This window comes from Macaca fascicularis, chromosome X (genome assembly GCF_037993035.2).
Source record: "Macaca fascicularis isolate 582-1 chromosome X, T2T-MFA8v1.1".
NCBI classification, from domain to species: domain Eukaryota; kingdom Metazoa; phylum Chordata; class Mammalia; order Primates; family Cercopithecidae; genus Macaca; species Macaca fascicularis.
In genome coordinates, this window is record NC_088395.1 from 51,486,226 (window position 1) to 51,507,747 (window position 21,522).

At 43.8% G+C, this 21,522-nt stretch overlaps 2 long non-coding RNA genes across 5 annotated transcripts; one reads left to right on the plus strand and one right to left on the minus strand.

Annotated features, from left to right (window-relative positions):
- Nucleotides 1–1,723: 1,723 nt before the first annotated feature.
- On the plus strand, nucleotides 1,724–15,010 carry LOC135969324 (uncharacterized). The gene is made up of 2 exons (XR_010584507.2): nucleotides 1,724–2,870; nucleotides 11,307–15,010. It is a non-coding gene; the product is annotated as an uncharacterized lncRNA (long non-coding RNA).
- Nucleotides 3,399–7,812, minus strand: LOC123571399 (uncharacterized). Of its 4 annotated transcripts, none has more exons than XR_006695558.3 (3): nucleotides 7,544–7,812; nucleotides 5,686–5,866; nucleotides 3,399–3,995 (listed from the first exon to the last, which is right to left on the minus strand). It is a non-coding gene; the product is annotated as an uncharacterized lncRNA (long non-coding RNA). The 4 variants fall into 4 exon arrangements; XR_006695557.3 differs by having other exon boundaries at nucleotides 5,686–6,031; XR_012429819.1 differs by having other exon boundaries at nucleotides 3,399–3,969; nucleotides 5,686–7,812.
- Nucleotides 15,011–21,522: the final 6,512 nt, after the last annotated feature.

Below are 21,522 nucleotides of genomic sequence, written 5' to 3' on the forward strand. Positions count from 1 at the left end.
GGGTGGAAGAAGGGAGAGGATCGGGAAAAATAACAAATGGGTACTAGGCTTGTAGCAGGACAAGCTGCAGACAAAACTCCTCAGACACCGAGTTAAAGAAGGAAGGGGTTTATTCGGCCAGGGGCATCAGCAAGACTCCTGTCTCAAGAGCTGAGCTCTCTGAGTGAGCAATTCCTGTCCCTTTTAAGGGCTCACAACTCTAAGGGGGTGCACGTGAGAGGGTCATGATCGATTGAGCAAGCAGGGGGTACGTGAGTGGGGGCTGCATGCACTGGTAATTAGATCGGAACAAAATAGGTTAGGGATTTTCACAGTGCTTTTCTATACAATGTCTGTAGTCTATAGATAACGTAACCCATTAGATCAGGGGTCGATCTTTAACTACCAGGCCCAGGGTGTGGCGCTGGGCTGTCTGCTTGTGGATTTCATTTCTGCCTTTTTGTTTTTACTTTTTCTTTCTTTGGAGGCAGAAATTGGACATAAGACAATATGAGGGGTAGTCTCCTCCCTTAGGCTTAATACCTGGGTGATGAAATAATCTGTAAAACAAACCCCCAGGACATAAGTTTGCCTATGTAACAAACCTGCACATGTACCCCTAAACTTTAAATAAAAGTTTAAAGAAATTCTCACTCCTTCAGGGATTATGTAAAGAGTTTTTGGCATTCACTTAAGAAATCAACAGTATATCTGGTTATAAACCAAGTGAAAGAAGTTGTAAAATAAGTTGATGATGGAATTCCATTGTATCAGGAGAATACCACCAATGCTTGTTACAAATGCCTTTATGCAGCCATGATGCAAAATGAAATCAATAAACTATCAATTATTGCAAAGTTAAAAATAGTATACTTTTTTTATCAATTGCTGACAAAAAAGAAAACTCTGTAAAATATTTCAATAAGTTTATTCTGAGCCAGTGTGTCACCATGGCCCAGGGAACAGCCTCAGGACGTCCTGAGAAAGTACACCTGAGGCAGTCAGGTTATGGTTTTGGTTTTATATATTTTAGAGAGACAGAAGTTACAGGCAAAGACATAAGGTATACATTGGTTTAGCCCAGAAAGGCAGGACATTTCAAACTGAGGGGGGCAGCTTACAGGTCATAAATGGATTCAAAGATTTTCTGATTGGCAGTTGGTTGAAAGAGTTAAGCTAAAGAGTTGACATCAGTAGAAAAATAAAATGATTGAGTTAAGCTAAAGAGTTGACATCAGTAGAAAAATAAAATGATTGAGTTAAGATAAGGGGAGTTGTGGAAACCAAGGTTCCTATTATGTATATGAAGCCCCCAGGTAGCAGGCTTCAGAGGGAATAGATGGTAAATATCTCTTTTCAGACCTTAAAAGGTGTCAGACTCCTAATCTTTCCTAGATTCAGGAAAGGCCTAGCTGTATTAATGGGGAGTCTCTACACATGCAAAATTTCCTCCACCAAAGATGGCTTTGCAGGGCCATTTCAAAACATGTCAAAAAAAAACACATTTTGGGGTAAAATATTTTTATTTTCTTCAGGGTCTACTATCTTTCATGTGATGCTGTACCAGAGTCAGGTCGATATTTGGTATCTTATTGCCAAAGAGTCTGTTCTGTCAGTCTTATTATCTCTATTTTATTAATTCCGGCCAGTTTTGCCTAAACTCCAAAAGGAAGGGGTTATAACGAGGCATGTCTGACCTCCTTTCCCATCATGGCCTGTAATTTAGTTTTTCAGGTTGCTCTGGGGTCCCCTTGGCCAAGAAGGGGGGCCATACAGTCAGTGGGAGGGCTTAAGATCTTATTTCTGGTTTAAACTTCAGATTGCAAAATCTGTTATATCTAAGTTTGCCGAGTCTTCTGCCAGCTCAGATCTACTATTGAGCACCTCTCATGAGTTCATTTTAATACAGGAGTTATTGGCCGAGCATGGTGGCTCATGCCTGTAATCCCAGCACTTTGGGAGGCCAAGGCGGGCGGTTCACTTGAGGTCAGGAGTTCAAGACCAGCCTGGCCAACATGGTGAAACCCCATCTCTACTAAAAATACAAAAATTAGCTGGGTGTGGTGGCATGCATCTGTAATCCCAGCTACTAGGGAGACTGAGGCAGGAGAATTGACTGAACCTGGGAGGTGAAGGTTGCAGTGAGCCAAGATCGCGCCACTGCACTCTGGTCTGGGCGACAGAGCAAGGATCTGTCTCAAAAAAAAAAAAAAAAAAAAAAAAAAAAAAAAAACAGTGTTATTAAGAAATAATTTTAGGCAGATAGAGAGAGTTAAAGGAGTTCTCAGTAAGGCTTTTTCTTTTAATAGAAACAGCTCCGGAAACACTTCTTTTCTAACAGAAAGGCGGCTTGCAAAAACCAGGCCAGCAAGTATTGACATGCAAATGCTGGTGATTAGAAACTAGGTCCAACCAATATGGCCATTCCCGCCCTCTCCTCCTTGTCACCATATGTGCCAGGTGTCATGGTCACCTCCAGATAACTCTGCATGTGCAGGATATCAGGATATCGTGGTGGTCCACATTTGCATATTAAAAGGCTATGGTGGGAGGGCCAGGTTTTTCCCAGGCTACATAAATGACACACCTGGTCAAACAAATCCCCTGGGCCCTATGCAAATCAGCACCTCCTCTAGCCTCCCAATGTAAACAACTACTTTTCCGCCACACATGGGGTTTTCTTTTTCCGTTTGGAACCCCCTCCCTCTGTGTCTGTATGGGGGAGCTTCTTCCTTCTTTCCTGCCTATTAAACTCTCTGCTCTTTAAAACCACTCCACATGTATCTGTGTCGTTTATCTACATCAGCGCAAGACCAAGGACCCAGGTGTTCCTCCATTCATTGAGGTGGTATCATTTTGGTGTATTGGGCGGGAATTCATTTATCGGAGTGGTGAGTATGGAGTGAACTTCAACCTCAAATCTGTCCTTTAATCTCAAGGCTCTTTTCCTGCTATCCTGTCACCAAACTTTCCTTCTTTGTCTATCCAGGGTCTCTTACTGTCTCTGTGTGTCAAATGTGCAAGAATTTTTACAGTTCAGGGCAACAGGTCTGTTAGGAAAGATCAGCAGCGCTGGTGAGCTCATGGTATTTCTAAGCCAACATCACCACCTAGTGAAAATAGAAATCCTCTTCATGAGGCACATTTTTTACAGTAACACTGAGCTTCCTTTCGCACCACTAGAAATCAGGCTCTAAGCTACTTCTGTGAGCAGGAACGTTCTGCCTTTAGCAGTTAAGAAGTAAAATGTCTTCTGTAGTCAAATTTTAGTCTTGATATTGTCCCATAAGCAGGAAAACGACCATTCAGTTACTGCATTCCTTTAAGGCACCTATTCTGTCTCTGATTAAAACCGTACTTAATTAGTGTAAGGGTAAACTGAGGCTGGAGCCGAACCGGGAACGAAGACACAAGGCAAATGGCAGTGAGAATAGCCTTTATTAGGACTCGCTGGCGAGGTTCCTCGGTTCAAAGGCGTGGGCCGAGGAAGTCGCGCTGAGGGAGGAGGGTAGGGAGGAGGGTAGGGGCTTTTTATAGCCTGAGAGGTAGGGAAGCTGGTTGTGCAAACAGGGCCTGGGGGGTCTTGAAACTACTAGGGCAGGAGTTGAGTAAGGGTCATGAGGAAGGGGTCTTTGGAAACTGTCAACCGAAACTGCTGTTTACGAACTTGTGGAATGCAGGTGAGCTGCAGGTCATGGGGGAGTGTGGTTGCCCAGCCGGAACTCTGACGCATGTAAGTCTGCGGGTGTGTACAAGGGTGAAGGGAGTCTTTAACAAAAGGCCTGCTACGCCGGGTAACGCCGCCATGTTGGGTCTAGATTCCTGCCTAACATTCTGACCTCTTTCCAATAAGAAAATGGGGCGACGTGTTCATCTGGCTGCTTCCTGCTGGTATGGGTCATCGTGGGGTTCTTCGGAGGTCGGAACTCAGGTATAGGGGTGGAGCAGCATCTGGTTGAAAGTGACCTGGGAGACTTCTTTCATGCGGTCCTGGATGAAGCAGAGGACACAGGGAGCTATGAGTAGAAAGAAGCCAGTGATTAGGAAGGGCCTTAGAAAGGGTAGGACTTAACCGGCCACAGACGACTGCCACCACCTAAGTGAGGGCCTTGATCTGAGGTTTTTCTGGTGGAGTCTTTCCTGAATCTTTTCTAGAGTGAGGAGATTGGTTTCTACTAGTCCTGATGTAGTGTTTGGCCGGGAAGGGGAAAGGAGGGGGTTAGGTTAGAGGAGTTAAAAGGGCTGGGTAAGGGTACCACAACCAGTGGGGGCTTATTCAAGGCTGCACACAAGAAACAACGAGAGATGTTGTGTACTTTGACCATGTGTAGCACTTGAGCCCCTTCCCTGACTAAGGTTAGCCAGGAAAAAGGGTTGCTGCTGTCCTGGGGCTTGCTGCCTGGGCTAGAGCTGAGATGGTTTCCTCCTGCTGTCTGATGTCAGAGGCCAGGCTGACGAGGCTGCTTACGACCTTGATGTAGGCCTTAAAGATCCTGAGTCAGGCCACGGGATAAGACTCACTGTGCCCACCAGTCCTAGGAAGGACAAGATCTCTTCCACATCCTGAGGAGGCTGGAGAGTTTCAATGAAGCTTATTCTATCTGCTGTGAGGCTTTTTGTAGTGGGTGTGAGGAGTATGCCTAGGTAGGTGACAGAAGGGCTGCAAAGTTGAGCCTTAGCTGGGGTAACCTGATAACCTCGGTCGCCTAGAAAATTTCAACATGTAGCAGTATCTGCAAGGGAGCACTCCTGGGAAGGACTACGTAGTAATAAGTCATTGACATACTGCAATAGTGTGCTGTGGGTCAGGGGACAGAGGACAACATCCTGTGCCAGTGCCTGTCTGAAAAAATGAGGGCTATCTCGGAACCCTTGAGGCAAGACAGTCCAGGTCAGCTGGGAAGAAACATGAGTGTCTGGGTCCTCCCATGTGAAGGCAAACAGAAAGTGGCAGTCTGGGTGTAGAGGGATGGTAAAGAAGGCATCCTTCAGGTCAAGGACAGTGAAATGAGTGGTGTCAGGGGGAATGCGCAAGAGGAGTGTATATGGATTAGGAACAACTGGAAAGGTAGGGACTACTGCCTCATTGATGAGGCGTAGGTCCTGCATGAGACGATAGGCCCCAGAGCTTTTCCGTACAGGCAGGATAGGAGTATTACATGGTGAGTTGGCGGGAACTAGAATGTGCTGCCAGAGCAGGCATGTAATGATGGGTTTTAGTCCTTGTCGGTGTTCAAGGGAGATAGGAAACTGGGGTCTAGAGAGGAACTTGGAAGGGTGTTTTAGCCGGATGCGGACCGGAGTGTGGTGCTGGGCAATGATCAGGGTGGAGGTGTCCCACACCTTAGGGTTAATGGGGACTGGAAACGGGAGTGGGGGGGTCAGCCTGGTGGGGTTTGTCAGGTGAGAGAAGGGGGAAGAGGAACGCAAGGTGTGGGGAGGGGTTGGGTCGGAAGTGAACTGAGGCCCCTAGCTTGGAGAGGAGATCTCATCCTAACAACGGGACTGGGCACGAAGGAATGATAAGAAATGAGTGCGAGAAGAGGGAGCCATCCAGGCGGCAAGACAGAGGAGGAGTCTGGCGGTAGGTGAGGGGAGTGCCGTCAATTCCCATGACTGTGACAGTGGAGGGGTGGCTGGGGCCACTGAAGGAAGGCAAAACAGAGTAGGTAGCCTCCGTGTCCATAAGGAAGGATATGGACTTACCCGCTACCTGGAGCATAACCCTGGGCTCAGCGAGAGTGAGAGGGGTCCCCGAGTCTGGGCCTCTTCAATCTTCTTCAGTGTCAAGGAGCTGGAAGGCGCCTCCAATACCTGGAGGAGGGTCATCACGTGGAGGCGCAGCGACCGTCCTTAGGTCAGGGCAGTCTGACTTCCGGTGGCCCATCTGCCCACAGTTCGGACAGGGGCGAGTTGGCTCCTTTGGGTTAGGGCACTGCCTGGCCCAGTGGCCGTCGTTGCCGCACTTGAAGCAGGCACCAGGTGGCGCTCGGGTAGTACCTCCTTTCTGGGAGCTCCTGGAGCCGGCCGGCCTCAGGGCTGCTACCAAGGCCTGGGTTTGGAGTTGTACCTTCTGTTTTAGCCTGGCCTGTCATTGGGCCTCAGCTGCTTCCTCCCTGGAGTTGTAGACCTTGAAGGCCAGTTTGACTAAGTCCTGGATGGGAGTTTGAGGGCCGTCCTCCGCCTTTTTTAACTTTTTTTGGATATTGGGGGCCAACTGAGAAATAAAGTATGAAGCTAAGATGGCTCCTCCTGCAGGGGAGGCAGGGTCAAGGTGGGTGTACTGAATAAGTGACTCTGTCAGTCGGTTAAGAAAAACAGCCAGATTTTCATCTGAGCCTTGGACTACCTCCTTTAACTTATTAAAATTGACTGACTTATTGGAGGCTGCCTGCATGCCAGCAAGAAGGCACTGGACCATCATATCTCAGCAGCAGCAGCCTGCCTGACCAACCTGCTAGTCCTAGTTGGGCTCGGCTGAGGGCACCGCCTCAGTGCCAACTGGCATGGCGTGGTCAGTTAAATGAACCTGGTCAGCGTGCTGCCTGGCTGCCACTAGGATACGCTCCCGTTCCTCAGGGGACAGGGTTGAGGTCATAACGACATGGGGATCATGCCAGGTGAGATCATATGCCTGGCACAGGTATCTGAACTTTTTGAAATACCGAGTGGGGTTGGCCGAGAAATAGCCTACACGCTCTTCAATCTTAGATAGGTCTGCCAGCGAAAACAGCACATGGACCCGGACTACTCCTTCGGCACCTGCCACCTCCCGCAAGGGACACAGGAGGTCGGTCCTGGACCGAGTATGGGCTGAGACAGGCGGGGAAGGGGAGGAGGTGGAGGTAGGGGAGACAGAATCTGTCGGGGTTGGCGAGGGCACAGAAGGGGTGGAAGGGAGGGGAGGCGCTGATGAGGACGGGGATAATGGTGGGTCAGGGTAAGGAGAAGGTTGGGTGGGAGACCGAAGGGGTGGCTGGGATAGGGTGTCAGGAGGCTCAGAAAAAGAGGAGGAATCATCCCTCTCCTCGCTCGAGGGAAGAGACTTTGCGAGTAGAACCTGAGCTAATGAGCATTGAGCGCAGAGATCTGGGTGAGAACGCAAGTCCTAACAGGGTATCTCGTGCCATTTGCCTAGTCTCTTGCAGAAGTTGGTCAGATCCGTGAGGATGTTAAAGTCTAGAGTGCCTTCTGCAGGCCACTGAGACTGATTATCCAATTTATACTGCGGTCATGCTACTGTGCAGAAAAAAATGAGCCGCTTTTGTTTTAGGTCTTGGCTGAGACTTAAAGTCTGGAAATCAGCCAAGAGGCATCTCAGAGGGGATTTTCGGTTTGGTTTGGACTGGGTAGTTCCCATGGTCCTAAGGCGGGCAGTCCGGCAGCAGTGGGAGCATCCTCCCACTGACACGCGGAGTGCAGGGTACGGCGGCTTCCGGGGAGGTTGGACGTTTCCTAGTCCCCAATGCCAAGGTCACAGTTAACCGGAGGGAGCCCCTGACGTGGCCACGCATTTCGGACAGGGACTTCCCAGAGGGAGCCTACAGGACGGGGGAAAACTTACCCAGCAGTGATCAAATTGAGTCTTGGATTTGGTGAAACGGCTCCCGGCTCGGAAAGAAGGTCCTGGCTCGGAGAGAGGAGAGCCTGCCCGACCCGGCAGGGGTCCGGGGGAGGGGGTCTCCTCCCGGGTTTCAGCACCAAATGTAAAGGTAAACTGAGGCTGGAGCCGAACCGGGAACGAAGACACAAGGCAAAAGGCAGTGAGAATAGCCTTTATTAGGACTCGCTGGCGAGGTTCCTCGGTCCAAAGGTGTGGGCCGAGGAAGTCGCGCTGAGGGAGGAAGGTAGGGCCTTTTTATAGCCTGAGAGGTAGGGAAGCTGGTTGTGCAAACAGGGCCTGGGGGGGTCTTGAAACTACTAGGGCAGGAGTTGAGTAAGGGTCATGAGGAGGGGGTCTTTGGAAACTGTCAACCGAAACTGCTGTTTATGAACTTGTGGAGTGCAGGTGAGCTGCAGGTCATGGGGGAGTGTGGTTGCCCAGCCGGAACTCTGACGCATGTAAGTCTGCGGGTGTGTACAAGGGTGAAGGGAGTCTTTAACAAAAGGCCTGCTACGCCGGGTAAAGCCACCATGTTGGGTCTAGATTCCTGCCTAACAATTAGTAAGGGGATTTTAAGTTTGGAAGTAAACCAGAACCATTTTTCTGAAGGTAAATGCTTCAGCATGGGCCATAATAGCAGGCAGTCTAGCATGTTGCCTCTGTTAAAGGAGCCTTACCCAAAGATGACACAGTCTCTCCAGAGATCCATTTCTCAGGGAGCCAGGCAGATCGCACAGGTTTAGGAAGTCAAAGGGGATCACGCAAGGTGGATAAGCTAAGGTTGCATGGGTAAAGCGTGGTTAGTCCCATCACTTAGTTCATCCAGTCCCATGGCTTGGAGGACCACACCTGCAACCGTGGATGGCACGTTTAACAGCGTGCCAGGACCCAGGAACCATGGAGGGAAAACAGGAGGATGCTCCACTGTCTTCTCCACCCTGGGTCATACAGAAAGGAAGGAAACTAAAAGGACACTTTTATTCTCGCCTCTCTTTCTAGATGGATAACAGATCATCTTCAGCTTGCACCCCTCTGGAGCATACTCTGAAGCACCGGAACTTCCTTATCCTCAGGACTTTGAAGAGAAAAGCGACTCATTTTCTTTTTTTTTTTTTTTTTTTTTTTTTTGAGACGGAGTCTCGCTCTGTCACCCAGGCTGGAGTGCAGTGGCCAGATCTCGGCTCACTGCAAGCTCCGCCTCCCGGGTTCACGCCATTCTCCTGCCTCAGCCTCCCGAGTAGCTGGGACTACAGGCGCCTGCCACCTCGCCCGGCTAGTTTTTTGTATTTTTTAGTAGAGACGACGTTTCACCGTGTTAGCCAGGATGGTCTCGATCTCCTGACCTCGTGATCCACCCGTCTCGGCCTCCCAAAGTGCTGGGATTACAGGCTTGAGCCACCGCGCCCGGCCCTAAGCGACTCATTTTCTTTTGCACAAAGGCATGGCATTTTTACTAAACCTTTGCAAGGGTTTTAAGGTCAACCCAGCCTTTTAGCAATCACATCTGGCAGGCCCAAAGAGAATAGTTCCCCCAAGTTAGAGAAGCAATTTCCAGGGGAACTACCTGAGGATCCCTCTTATTTGGGGCCCCTTCAAGTTCCTTTCTCATTATAGGACCTTAGGCAAATAAAGGGAAACTTAGGTTGATTTTCTGACGACCCTGATAGGTATATAGATGCTTTCCAAAATTTAATTCAGGTGTTTGACCCCACATCGAGGGATGTTATGTTGCTCCTAAACCAGAACCGCATGGCAGCTGAAAAGCAGGCAGCTCTGCAAGAAGCAGAGAATTTCGGAAATGAGCAACATATCTCCTATAAAACACCAAAAAGGAAGAAGGCAGATAGGGAAAGTGAAGAAATAACAGAAACACCATTCCCAATCAGGAGGGAAGCAGTTCCCAGTACACAACCCTGATTGGGACCCCAATAACTCTGGAGATGAATGGAAAAAGAAGCACTTTTTAAGGTGTATATTAGAGGGTCTACAGAAAACCAGGGCCAAACCTCTCAATTACTCTAAACTGTCTATGATAGACAAGCCAGATGAGAATCCTGTAGCCTTTATGGAAAGGCTGAGAGAGGCACTGATAAAACACACCTCCTATCCCCTGATTCAGTAGAGGGACAGCTCATTCTAAAGGACAAGTTTATTACACAGGCAGCTCCCAATATCAGAAGGGAGCTACAGAAGCAACTTATAGGACCAAATAGCACCTTAGAAAACCTCCTGAGAATAGCCACTTCAGTCTTTTACAACAGGGACCAGAAGGAGGCCCAAAAGAAAGAGAAAAAGCTCAGGAGAAGAACAGAGGCTCTGGTTGCAAAGTCCAGGGTACCCAAGGTGCATCCGCTAGTTGCTATCGGTGTTGCAGGCCAGAGCATTTTAAGAAGGAATGCCCAGGCAGCAAGACGAAGCCATCTCAACCTGTCCAGCCTGTGGCGGAAACCGCTGGAGATGGAACTGCCCCCAGAGATGGAAGTCACTGGGTTCAGGACCAGTCTCACAGATGATCCAGCAGGACTGATGGGTCCTGGGGCTCAAACCTCAGCTCCAACGACTCAAACTGCCATTATAACACAAGAGCCCTGGGTGATTCTGGAAAATAAAGGAAGGAAAGTAGACCTCCTTTAAACACTAGATCCTCTTTTCTCTCTCTTTTCTCCTCCCTAATCCAGACCTCCCCTCTTCCCATAACATGACCGTAAGGGGCATCTCAGGAAACACTCTAATCCAGTATTTTTCTCAACATTAGTTGTAGTTAGGAGGACCTATTTACAGAGGCTTACAAGCCATTGCTATGATAGCTCTACTAAATTAATCCTAGGAAATAATTTAAGTGTTATTAACACTCCACATAATGTGGCAGGATCACTGTCCTCTAGGGGGAGCTCTTAGCTAGCAAACAGCCAGTAAAGCAAGACGTACACAAGGCAGGATAAGCGGTAGTAGCTCTAAATAACGTCTCTCCCCAGACACAAGCACTCAATTAGCTGAGCTAATAGCTCTTACAAGAGCACTTGAATTAAGCAAGGGAAAGACTGCTAACATTTACACTGATTCCAAGTATGCTTTCCTGGTTCTCCATGCTCATGTTGCCATTTAAAAGGACAGACATTTTCTTACCACTCATGGATCTCCTATAAAAATATCACCAGGAAATTAGGTTATTATCCTCAGTTTTTCTTCCGCGAGAACTAGCAGGGATGCATTGTAAGGAACATCAAAAGAGAACAAATAAAGTAGCCAAAGGAGATCGATTAGCTGATCAAGCAGCTAAGTCAGAGGCAAGGAAGCCTCAAGGCATCAAAACACTTCAAGCCCCTCCTAATCTAGGAAGGCTCCATAAGAAAAATTAAACCTTAGTATTCCCCTGCAGAAATAGAATAGGCCACTTCTCGAGTGCGTACTTTTCATCCCTCAGGATGGCTAGAGTCAGAGGATGGCAAACTCCATTTGCCAGCCTCCAGCCAATGAAAAGTCCTTAAAATCCTTCACCAAGCTTTTCACTTAGGAAAGTATAAGACTTATCAATGTACTCAAAGATTATTTTCAGGCAGGAAAACCTATAAATTGGTTAAGCATGTAACCTCTCGAGCTCACTTCCAACAAGAATTAACACAACTAGCAGAAGCCCAACCCCAGGAAATAGAACCACCTTTATTTAATCCAGGAAATTCGGTATTAATGAAAACTCTCATCTCTGTCTCCTTCCCTAAGCCAGGCTGGGAAAGGCCCTACACCCTTCTTTCAACTCAACCCCCTCGGCAGTAAAGGTTACAGGAATCGACTCCCGGATACGTCACAGTCAAGTCAAAGCCTAAAGAGCTGAGGGAGCAACCCCTGACAGCCCAGAGGAACATCCTGAATATCAATGTGGAGAAAAGACGATCTTAAGCTGAAACTCATAAAAGATAAGTAACTGAGTGAGGGCTACTCGTCTTACTGAGTCCCACTCCTACCTCACCAGATACTGTTTATTATTTCTCCCCTTTCCTCTCAAAATTTGCCACCAAATATTAGAACTTCTTTTTAAAGCATATTTGCAAGGAAATTTTAATTATACATGGGATTGCATTTGTAACTTTGTAGATCCCCAAAGGAAAATGTTATATCTTGGCAAGTAAAATTTTGAACAGAAATTATTTACTATGCCACTCCTGTGGGAATTGTTATAGTCACGCTGCTATCACTGTGGCACCCACAATGTGGAATTCTGGTTGTAAAATTCTAATTGCTGTAATATTTTGCCTGATTATCATCCTTATAACAGGATTAATAATTGCAGGAAAGATCTAGTCAAGGTTGCTTTGGTTATAGCAGGAGTAATAGTTATGGATAAGAAGCAAGCATGGAAGTTTTACTATGATAGGACTTTTTACTGAAGGTTGGTGATAAGATGCACTCTAAGCTATGAAAAGGATATGAAAAACAGAGATTTTACATAAGGAAGGATCTTGAATGGTAAATTATTGTCCTAAAAGGAAGTGACTGGTTGTTTACAGAAAGGATGTTTAGGACAAGTGAGAAAGTTTAAGTATGTTGTAAGAGGGTATGTGAAAGTCATGAGAAAAATTTTAATAATTAAAGGATTGTCAAGATTAACACTAAAATTATTTTAGCCACCCAGTAACATATTTCTCCAAATTATATTGCAAGTTATAAAAATGGCCTAAGCATAAAATTATTCTCCAATGGCAAGTTAAGGGGGGAAATGTATGCTTTTCTCAAGGAAAATGTGATTTTTATATTAACGTTTCTGGTAATGTACAGCGACACCTAGTGGAGACAAGTGGGTATTGCACTCCATTGGTGTAGGAGAACAGGTATCAAACTCAGTAATGGTCTATAGGACCCCCACTAACGGTGGTAATCTTAATACTCATATTCTAACTCTATATTTTAAACCATCTTGTAAAATTTATCTCTTTTCACCTAGAAGCAATCAAACTCCAAATGGTGCAAGCAGAACCACACATGGACAGGCCATTCTTCTGAGAACCCATAGCTCAACCTCAGGAGAAGGTCCAATTGCTGTTCCCCCACATGATGCCGCTTTTCAGCAGAAAGTAGCCAGGAAGAATCATCGTCTGACACCCCTTAGCAACAGTTAGGTTTACTTCTCTTGAGGGGAGAATAATACAGTAGTTATTAAGGAATAATTTTAGGCAGATAGAGAAGGTAAAAGGAGTTCTCAGTAAGGCTTTTTTCTTTTAAAAGAAACAGCTCCTGAAACATTTCTTAACAGAAAGGTGGCTTGAAAAAACCAGGCTGGCAAGTATTGATATGCAAATGCAGGCGATTAGAAACTAGGTTCATCCAATATGGCAATTCCCACCCTAATCCCCATGTCATCAAGTGTCACGGCTGCCTCCAGATAACTCCGCGTGTGCAGGACATCTTGGCGGCCCACATTTGCATATTAAAAGACTAGGGTGGGAAGGCCAGGTTTTTCGTGGGCTACGTAAGTGACACATCTGGTCAAACCAATCCCCTGGGCCTTATGCATATTAGACACCGCCTCGTCCAGCCTCCCAATATAACCAGCTACTTTTCCGCCGCACAAGGGGTTTTCTGTCTTTTCTTGGAGTCCCCCTCCCTCTGTCTCTGTATGGGGGAGCTTCTTTCTTCTTTCTTGCCTATTAAACTCTCCGCTCCTTAAAACCACTGCACATGTGTCCCGGCCATTTATCTACATCAGCACAAGACCAAGGACCCTGGTGTTCCTCCATTTCTTGGAGGCATGTCAATTTAAGATATTGTACTTTTTAACTTTAGGTTTTGCATTTCATTCTTTTTATGTAATTCCTATTTATTGGTTGATACTTTCTATTCAATGATTCACTGTCATCATTCACTGTCATCACTATGATTTTTAAAACACAGTTTCCTTCAGTTCTTTGAACATATTCATAATAGATATAGCATTTACCTGCTAAGATAACATCTGGCCCACTCAAAGACATCTTCTATTGTCTGTTTTTTTTTCCTATATATACGAGTCATACTTTTCCTGTTTCTTTGCATATCTCAACTTTTTGTTTAAAAATTGACATTTTAGATAATATATTATAATAACTCTTGATATTGAACCCCTTCTGGGGCTAGTCGTTATTGTTTATTTGTCTAGTAACTTGGGTGGACTAATTCTGTGCAGTCTATTTCTTCTGCACAGTACAGCTGTAATGTCTCCTGTTCAGATTTTTCTTTTACTTTTTTTTTTTAATTGTAAGCCTTGCTGACTAGCAGTTGTCCCTGAGTCAGCATAGCTTAGTAGTCAGCCACTGATTGGCCAGAGGTTATGCTTAAGGTCTCTGAGCCAGTGTGTGGTTTGGAGACCGCCTTCACAGCTTATGAATTAGCCCCTCAATCAGCCAGGAGGTTGTAGCTCCTAGCTCATAAGTTCTCGTTCTAGTTATTTCCAAGAATGTGCTGACTCAGGCACGTGCCCTGTCTTGTATGAGTATGATTTCGGCAGGGCCTTTTTTGGCTATTTCTATCACTGAACTCCCTTTTAGATTTCAGGCTGATCTGCCTAAATAGGTATCACATTCTGATTGTTAGCTGATTGGTCTATTGTATTAGGCCATTCATGTTTTGCTTTTAATACCTGAGACTGGGTAACTTATAAAGAAAAGAGGTTTAACTGGCTCATGGTTCTGCAGGCTACACAAGCATGGTACCAGCATCTGCTTGGCTTCTGGGGACGCCTCAGGGAGCTTTGATTCATGGCAGAAGGTGAAGCAGAGCAGTTATTGCCATATAGCCAGAGCAGTAGCAAGAAAGAGAGAGTGGGAGGTGCCACACACTTTTAAACAACCAGATCTCACATGAACTCACTCATCACCAAGGGGATGTTGCTAAGCCATTCCTGAAGGATACATCGCCATGATCTAAACACCATCCACCAGGCCCCACCTCCAACATTGTGGATGACACTTCAACATGAGATTTGGTGGGGACATGTATCTAAACTATATTATCTATGGTTTTCAAAAGTGCCCTGGACCCTCTAAGCTCCGATTCAAATAACGTTAACCCCCTCAGGGAGGACCAGCAATACTTGGCGTACCCTCCTCTCCCTGAGCAAAACCTTTTCATTATGGAGTGGAAGGTGGAGGTGAGTGTGTAGGCTAGTGTGGCTACTTGGCTCCTACCACTTGCCCAGTGTAGATTTTCCACAAGTATGAAAGTAAATGCAAATCCAAAAAGGGGAGAAAATTAAACTTTTCATGGCGCAAAAAGGGAAAGTGACCCCCTCCATCCCTTTCCTTAGAGCATATACTTTAGATGACGTTTTGTTATGAATCCTTTTTCTACTCCTTCAAGAGATATGTAAATATTTTTTAAACTGTTAAAAATTACAGGAAGCCATTGTTTTGGACTGAGCTCCTGCACTAGGTCCCAACATTCAAGAAAAAAACAAAATAGAGTCTCTTGTGTTAAATGCCACATTGTCAAACTAAAACCTTAACGAAGCAAACAGATTCTAAAACAGACCAGTTTTTCCTGAAAACAGGAGATTCTAGTCTATTGTGTCAGCATAATAAAAAGGAAGTATCCTCTGCTTTAACCCTTTAAAAAATTAACCCAAAGTAACCTGATGTTAACCAATCCAGTTTTTTTCTATTGTTCTACTTCCTTGTTCCCACTCTTCAATACCTACTGTTCTGTCATTGCCAAGTGGGAGATCTCATTATTTGTAGAATGGATGCTTCCCAAATTCAAGAATCACAGATAAAAGCAAATTAGACCTATAACTAAATTTGTCATAATTTTGTCTTTTAATAAAGCTAAATAAGCCTTTTGCCAGCTTTAAAACACAGAAATGTCTTTCTCAAGAACCTGAGTGACATCTCTTTGAAATGTAAACATCAAAGAATATAGCATCCCTATCTTCTTGGGAGTTTAATGTAGGTGTCTGGCTTCAAATTACAGCTACCTATGTGTCATAGAATTATGAGAAATTTTACAATGTCTTTGGATAAAGGCAATTAGCAAAGACAAATGGCCACCCCCAAGTACCAGGAGAATTTAAAATGAACTATGTGTAACAAATGGTGCTATTAAGTCCTCTCATATGAAGACTAGTCTATCTTGGGAACATATATGTAATACTTTATATCTGCCTGGGCTATATAAAAAGATGATATTTCTTTCTATCTTTCCAATCTCTTTAGCAGATTGCCTGTGATACACATTACATTCTGGTTTAATGACTATTCAATAATAAAACTGTTTTCGTTCTTTTCTACTTTTGTGGACAGGTTTTCTGGGTTGGCAGATTTTGTCTGTAATTATGTTTTGCCCAACACAGGCACCTGGGAACATTGAGTACTGCCAATGGACTGCTGAACCAAATGAAGTGCTTTTCTGCAACATTCATGTTGCAGAGGAGATGGGAACTGCCACTCAGCTGCTGCCGCTCAGCTACTAAATCTGAAATAGTTATTCAGCAATACAAAAATGGGAATGGGGGGTTCTGGAGCATCCCCTGTAGCTCAAATGCCCAGAACTTTCTGCTATACCTACTGAGTTTCAGTAGATTTTATTGAATAAAAGCTTCTCAATTCTTTATAAGCCCTCTGATCAATCTCCAAATACTTTGTCTAGTTTCAGATATGTTTTTCTAGGGGAAAGGATTTGCCAAGCTCCTTATACTGCCATTCCAGAAGTCCTAACCCTGAACTATGTTTGCAACTTCTTGTGAATCCTAAATTATTTTAAAATAAAGAGTATAAGAAATAAAAATTTAGTGATGCCTAGCATGATCCAGGCAGTGTCCTTGATGCTGGATTTACAAAGACCAATGAAACCTGGTTCTTTTCCTTCAGGATCTTATAGTCAGGTGTGGGAGACAGATCTGTGTACTGGAAAGCACAGAAAAGTGCTATAGGTGCTGAATTAGCAATCTGTGCAAATAGCATGGAGGAAGGGATGAAGAAAACAAAAGTAGTCAGTAAAATAGAAACAGGAATGGCCAACAAATTAAAAAGAAGATTCAGGAGAACTATGTCCTTGTGAGTCTGAAATCACTCACCTATACTTGACAATGCAACTGGTCATTGGGTTCACATCCTTGGCTCTTCCCAGGTAATAGTGAATAGTATCCCTTCTCGAAATAAAATAATTTAGACAGGCTTCTATTCATTCAACTATGCATCCAAACACATACTATTTTGTGGGACTTCTCTATACCTCAATCACTGTTTATCAGAGAAACCCTCAGTGAATTATCTAATGCAGTTTTATTGTAAGATCAGATCTGAAGGAAAAGGAGTAACAGATTGACCGAAGTTCTTTATGAAGCCAAGAAGTCCGAAATAGAAGCTTCCAAAAATGGGAACATGGGGTAAAGAATATAAAAATCTCAAGTGAAGAGAATTTCTAATACAGATGTGTCCTATGTCAATTCATTGTTCACATATATTTTCCAATAAGGGCAAAACTGACACAATGATAGCAATACTTTATTGAGCAAGTAGCAAATGTAATAATAATTCATTCAATAAATACTAGGCACTGTGTTAGGTTCTGGGGATACAGAGATGACTCAAGCTGGGCTTCAGGCCTCAAAGACTTCATATTCTAGTGGACAGACAGACAGACCTAGATAGAAAGATAGACAATTCTGCCTACATGTAGAATTGCACCTACATGAAATTGTGAGGAGAGCTATGACAGAAATAAGCATGGAGGACCTTGGGAAACAGATGAGGGCCCCTTAACCTAGGTAGCCATGAAAGAATTCTCAGAGGAGATAATGCTTATGAACTAGGTACTATTATGATCCTCAACATTAGATTAGAAAACTGCAGATCAGGGAGGTAAAGTAACTTGGCTGAGATCACATGGATAGTAAATGGTTGAGCCAGTTTTCATTCATGGTAATGTGAACTCCCAAACCTCATTCGTTTCACTTGACTGCCACCACTTAGATTTTCAGTGGCTCTGTTTGCTTCAAATATTTTTTTGAAATCTGGTACATTTTATGATCTATGGGAAAGTCAGAAAGATACTCCATATCTATTAGTTTAAGTGCAGCTCCTCTGAGTTCTAACTACTAGGCCCTGATGCTGTACAGAATTCTGAGCACAGCCTAGACACTAAATGTTTTCCTTGTCTGCAGACCATCAAATGCTAACTGATTCGCTTCAACCTTGAGTATTAATTAATTTTTGCTGTGTTACACCCACTTTTAAAAGTAATTTTAACTTAATGCCCTTTCAAAATCCAATCAAATTAACAGTATAATATGGATTTTCATAAAGATCCCAGAATGTCCTGCTCTGAAACACCATCCAATTGACTATTCATATCAATGTAAACTGGACTTGGAGTGTTATAAAAATCCTGCTCAAAAGCATATACTAAATCATTACAATTTTCTTGTAAGTACAAATCAATTTTTATGAGACACAGTCTTGCTTTGTCACCAAGGCTGGAGTGCAGTGGTGTGATCACAGCTCACTGCAGCCTCAACCCACAGGGCTCAAGTGATCCTTCCACCTCAGCCTCCCAGGTAGCTGGAACTATAGGTGTGCACCAACACTCCAGGCTAATTTTTTAATTTTGTAGGGATAAGAGTCTCACTGTGTTGCCCAGGCTGGTCTCGAACTCCTGGGTTCAAGCAATCATCCTGTCCCAGCTTCCCAAAGTGCTGGGATTACAAATGTAAGCCACCACACCCAGCCAAGATTTTTAATTTAAAAAGGCCAGTTATAAACATGCCCCACATGAGACTCCAAAAAGATAAGTTCTAGACTTCATGGCCCAGAAGTAGTAGTATCCTGAATGAAAACAAATAAACCAAAAACCAAAAAAAACTAAAACTAAAACGTTTCCTCCTCCTCTTTTTGTTGCCTCTACACTAGTACTGACCATAGTGAGAAACACTGTGTGTGTGTGTGTGTGTGTGTGTGTGTGTGTATCACCGAATGGTATATTTTCAAACATTTTTGACCTTTGTTTGTGGAAAAGTTGCTTAACCTCTCTGATTCTTGGTTTCCCCATTTTACAGAATAGGACAACTATTTCTCAGAGACAGCGTGAGGATTAGGTATCATAATACATGCAGACATGTTTTTGGGAACTACAAAGGGCTATACGTGTGTTATATACTCCCCTGGGAACATTTGGTGCACACAGAAATTTTGGTGAGTCACAGAAAAGGCAGTTTTTATAAAAGCAGCTTCTCCAGCCCAATCCCTTGTATACAACAGTGAGTGTTTAATATATTTTATTGTACCAATGAGTTTATGCAAACTTAACCCATTCGGAAGTCATAATAAATGATGCCTGACACCACACTAGGAACTTGAGATTCAAATGGATGAAACAGGGTTCTTTTCTTCAAATAACTCATGGTCTAGCAGGGGAACCCTGGAAACAAATAACTACAAGGACTGTGACAGGGTACACAGTAGAAGTATATACCAGGTACAGTGTGGTATACAGGTAGGATAGACACTCCCAGGTCTTTTCACCCTTTCAGGCTCTTGTTCCATTGATCACCACATCTTCCTATGTCTTCATTCTCTCCCTGTCTACTGGCTCCTCCTCATAATCAAATAGCCATGTCACCCTCTTGGTCACAATCACAGTTTAGTGAGTGAGTCAGATAAGTACTTTAGGCAACTGCAGGATTCACAGTGGATTTTCATCTTAAAGTTAAACAGGAAAGTATGGCAATAGAGTATTGATATAGGAAGGTGTGTCTTTAGTTACTGCCATGTTCTGAGTAACTTGGTGAATGACAATTCACCAAGGACCCCAGAAGGAGGGAAAGTATTAGGAGCGGGAGGCTTTGCAAGGTCACAGGTTCAGATTTAGATGAACAAATAATTACAATGTTTAATACTTCATACTTGGCATGAAATGGGACAAGATAATTGTGGAATAAGAAAACTAAGTTAAAATCCTGGCTCTGTTGTACATGAGCTCTATGACATTGGGAAATTTTCTATGTGTTGAAGATTCCATTCACCCAACATTATTGATAAGATTTAAAAACAACAGTAGAATTTATAACATAGCACAATGGTTGAGAACACAGCCTCTGGAGTTGTATTGCTTGGATTTGAAACAGTGCTACCCTTTATTTGCTGTAGGAGAGTGAGCAAATTTTAACTTCTTAGTTTTCTTATCTATAAAACGGCATATTAAATAGTAGTTCTGACCTCATGGGGTTTTTATGACAATTCAGTTGCTTAATATATTAAATAGTATAGTAGAGTACCTGGTATATAGCAACTGCTAAATGTTTGCTAAATATATTAGGAATACCTATTTCAGAGTTCATTGCAAATTTCACAGGATATGAAAATTGTTAATTAGTTGTAACTATGTCACTATAGTCTCTTCCAAAATCCTGATTTTGGAAGCCATGACATGTCTTCTAGCTTCGAATTATCTTTAAAGTGAAACTGCACTGTTGAATCCTACAGCTCCTTGAAGTACTTGTCTGACTCTCCAACTAAACAGTGACAGTAACAGAGATGGTAGCATGGCCTAATTGGGACAGCTAATCTTTAGGTATCTGATCGTTCAATGTAGTCCTCAACAAGGGTCAGTCAGTCTCCTGCAGCCAGGGGGGCGCAGCAGAAGCTTCAGAGCACTGAAACCACAGATTGTCCTATTGAGGATGTGGCCCCCATACTGAAGGTCATGATAAGACCTAATAGCTCCAAGTTTGTTCTCCTTTCCTTCAGGACTTCTCCCTACATTCCCCCATTGACATTCCTCTCCATCTCATTGCCCATTGGCATAAGACACATACACATACCATTCACTAACAATTAGGACTAATCACGAGACAAACTTTGAATATGTGGATTGTGAGCTTCTTTAAGTAAGAAGAGTATAAAATCCAAATAAACATATTCAAAGAGAGGCATGCTTTTGGAATGGAAGCAGTCAAGTTTTGTTTAGTTTGGCACTGAGCTGTAAGAAACAAGGTCATATTAAATAGAGCTTCTATGGGTCTGTAGCCATTTATCACCACACAGATGTTTTCCAGCCCCACTCCTCACCTGCTGTCCTCTTGCTTTTTCCTCAGTCAGCTCTTTCCTATTCTCCACAGAGCTACTTCAATACTGCCCCCACTTTCTCTTAACCTCTTATATTACTCACACTTTCTCACCTCATACTCACTGGATAACTCTATTACCTCTCCAAGGGAAATGAATATCTCAGGTGTAACATACCTTAGTTTCATAATACAAATCTACCAACCTTCCTTATACCTATCCAGTTTTTTCTCCTTCCCTCCTGGTACAGTGAAAGGGGTAATTTTCCCCCATCTAAGATAAATTCCTTCACTGTGCTTCACATCCCAAGTCCTTCCACCCTCTCAGGCTCTTTTTCCATTGATTACTACATCTTCCTATACCTTCAAGACTTTCCCTCTGTAGGGGTTCCTCCCCATTAACAAATAAAGGTGCCCAAGTCTCTGACACCTCGAAAACCTTAAAACTCTCCTTCAATGTGACCTTTCTCTTTAGCTACCATCCTATTTCTTGCCTCTCCTTCAATAGTTAATCAAACTATTTGAAAGAATTATTTACTCATTGAATCCAGATCCTTATCTCCCACTTATTCCTCAGCCCACTGCCATCTGCTTTACCACTCTGCCACTCTATTGAAACAGTTTTCATTAATGATCTTTTCTGTCACCACCACTATAATACTCCATATTCTTCACAACTCCCTCCTTAAAATATTGTATATCCTCAATTCTCTTTATTTTGATGACTCTTTTGTATGCAATTCTCCCTCTGCTCATCACAGAAATGTTTTTTGTTAACAGCTTTGTTAAGGTATAATTACGTCTGAACTTGTTTCTAGACACAGGTAAGTTTAAATATATATATATATATATATAATTACATACCATAAACTTCACCAGTTTAAAGTGTACAATTCAATGGTTGTTAGAGTAT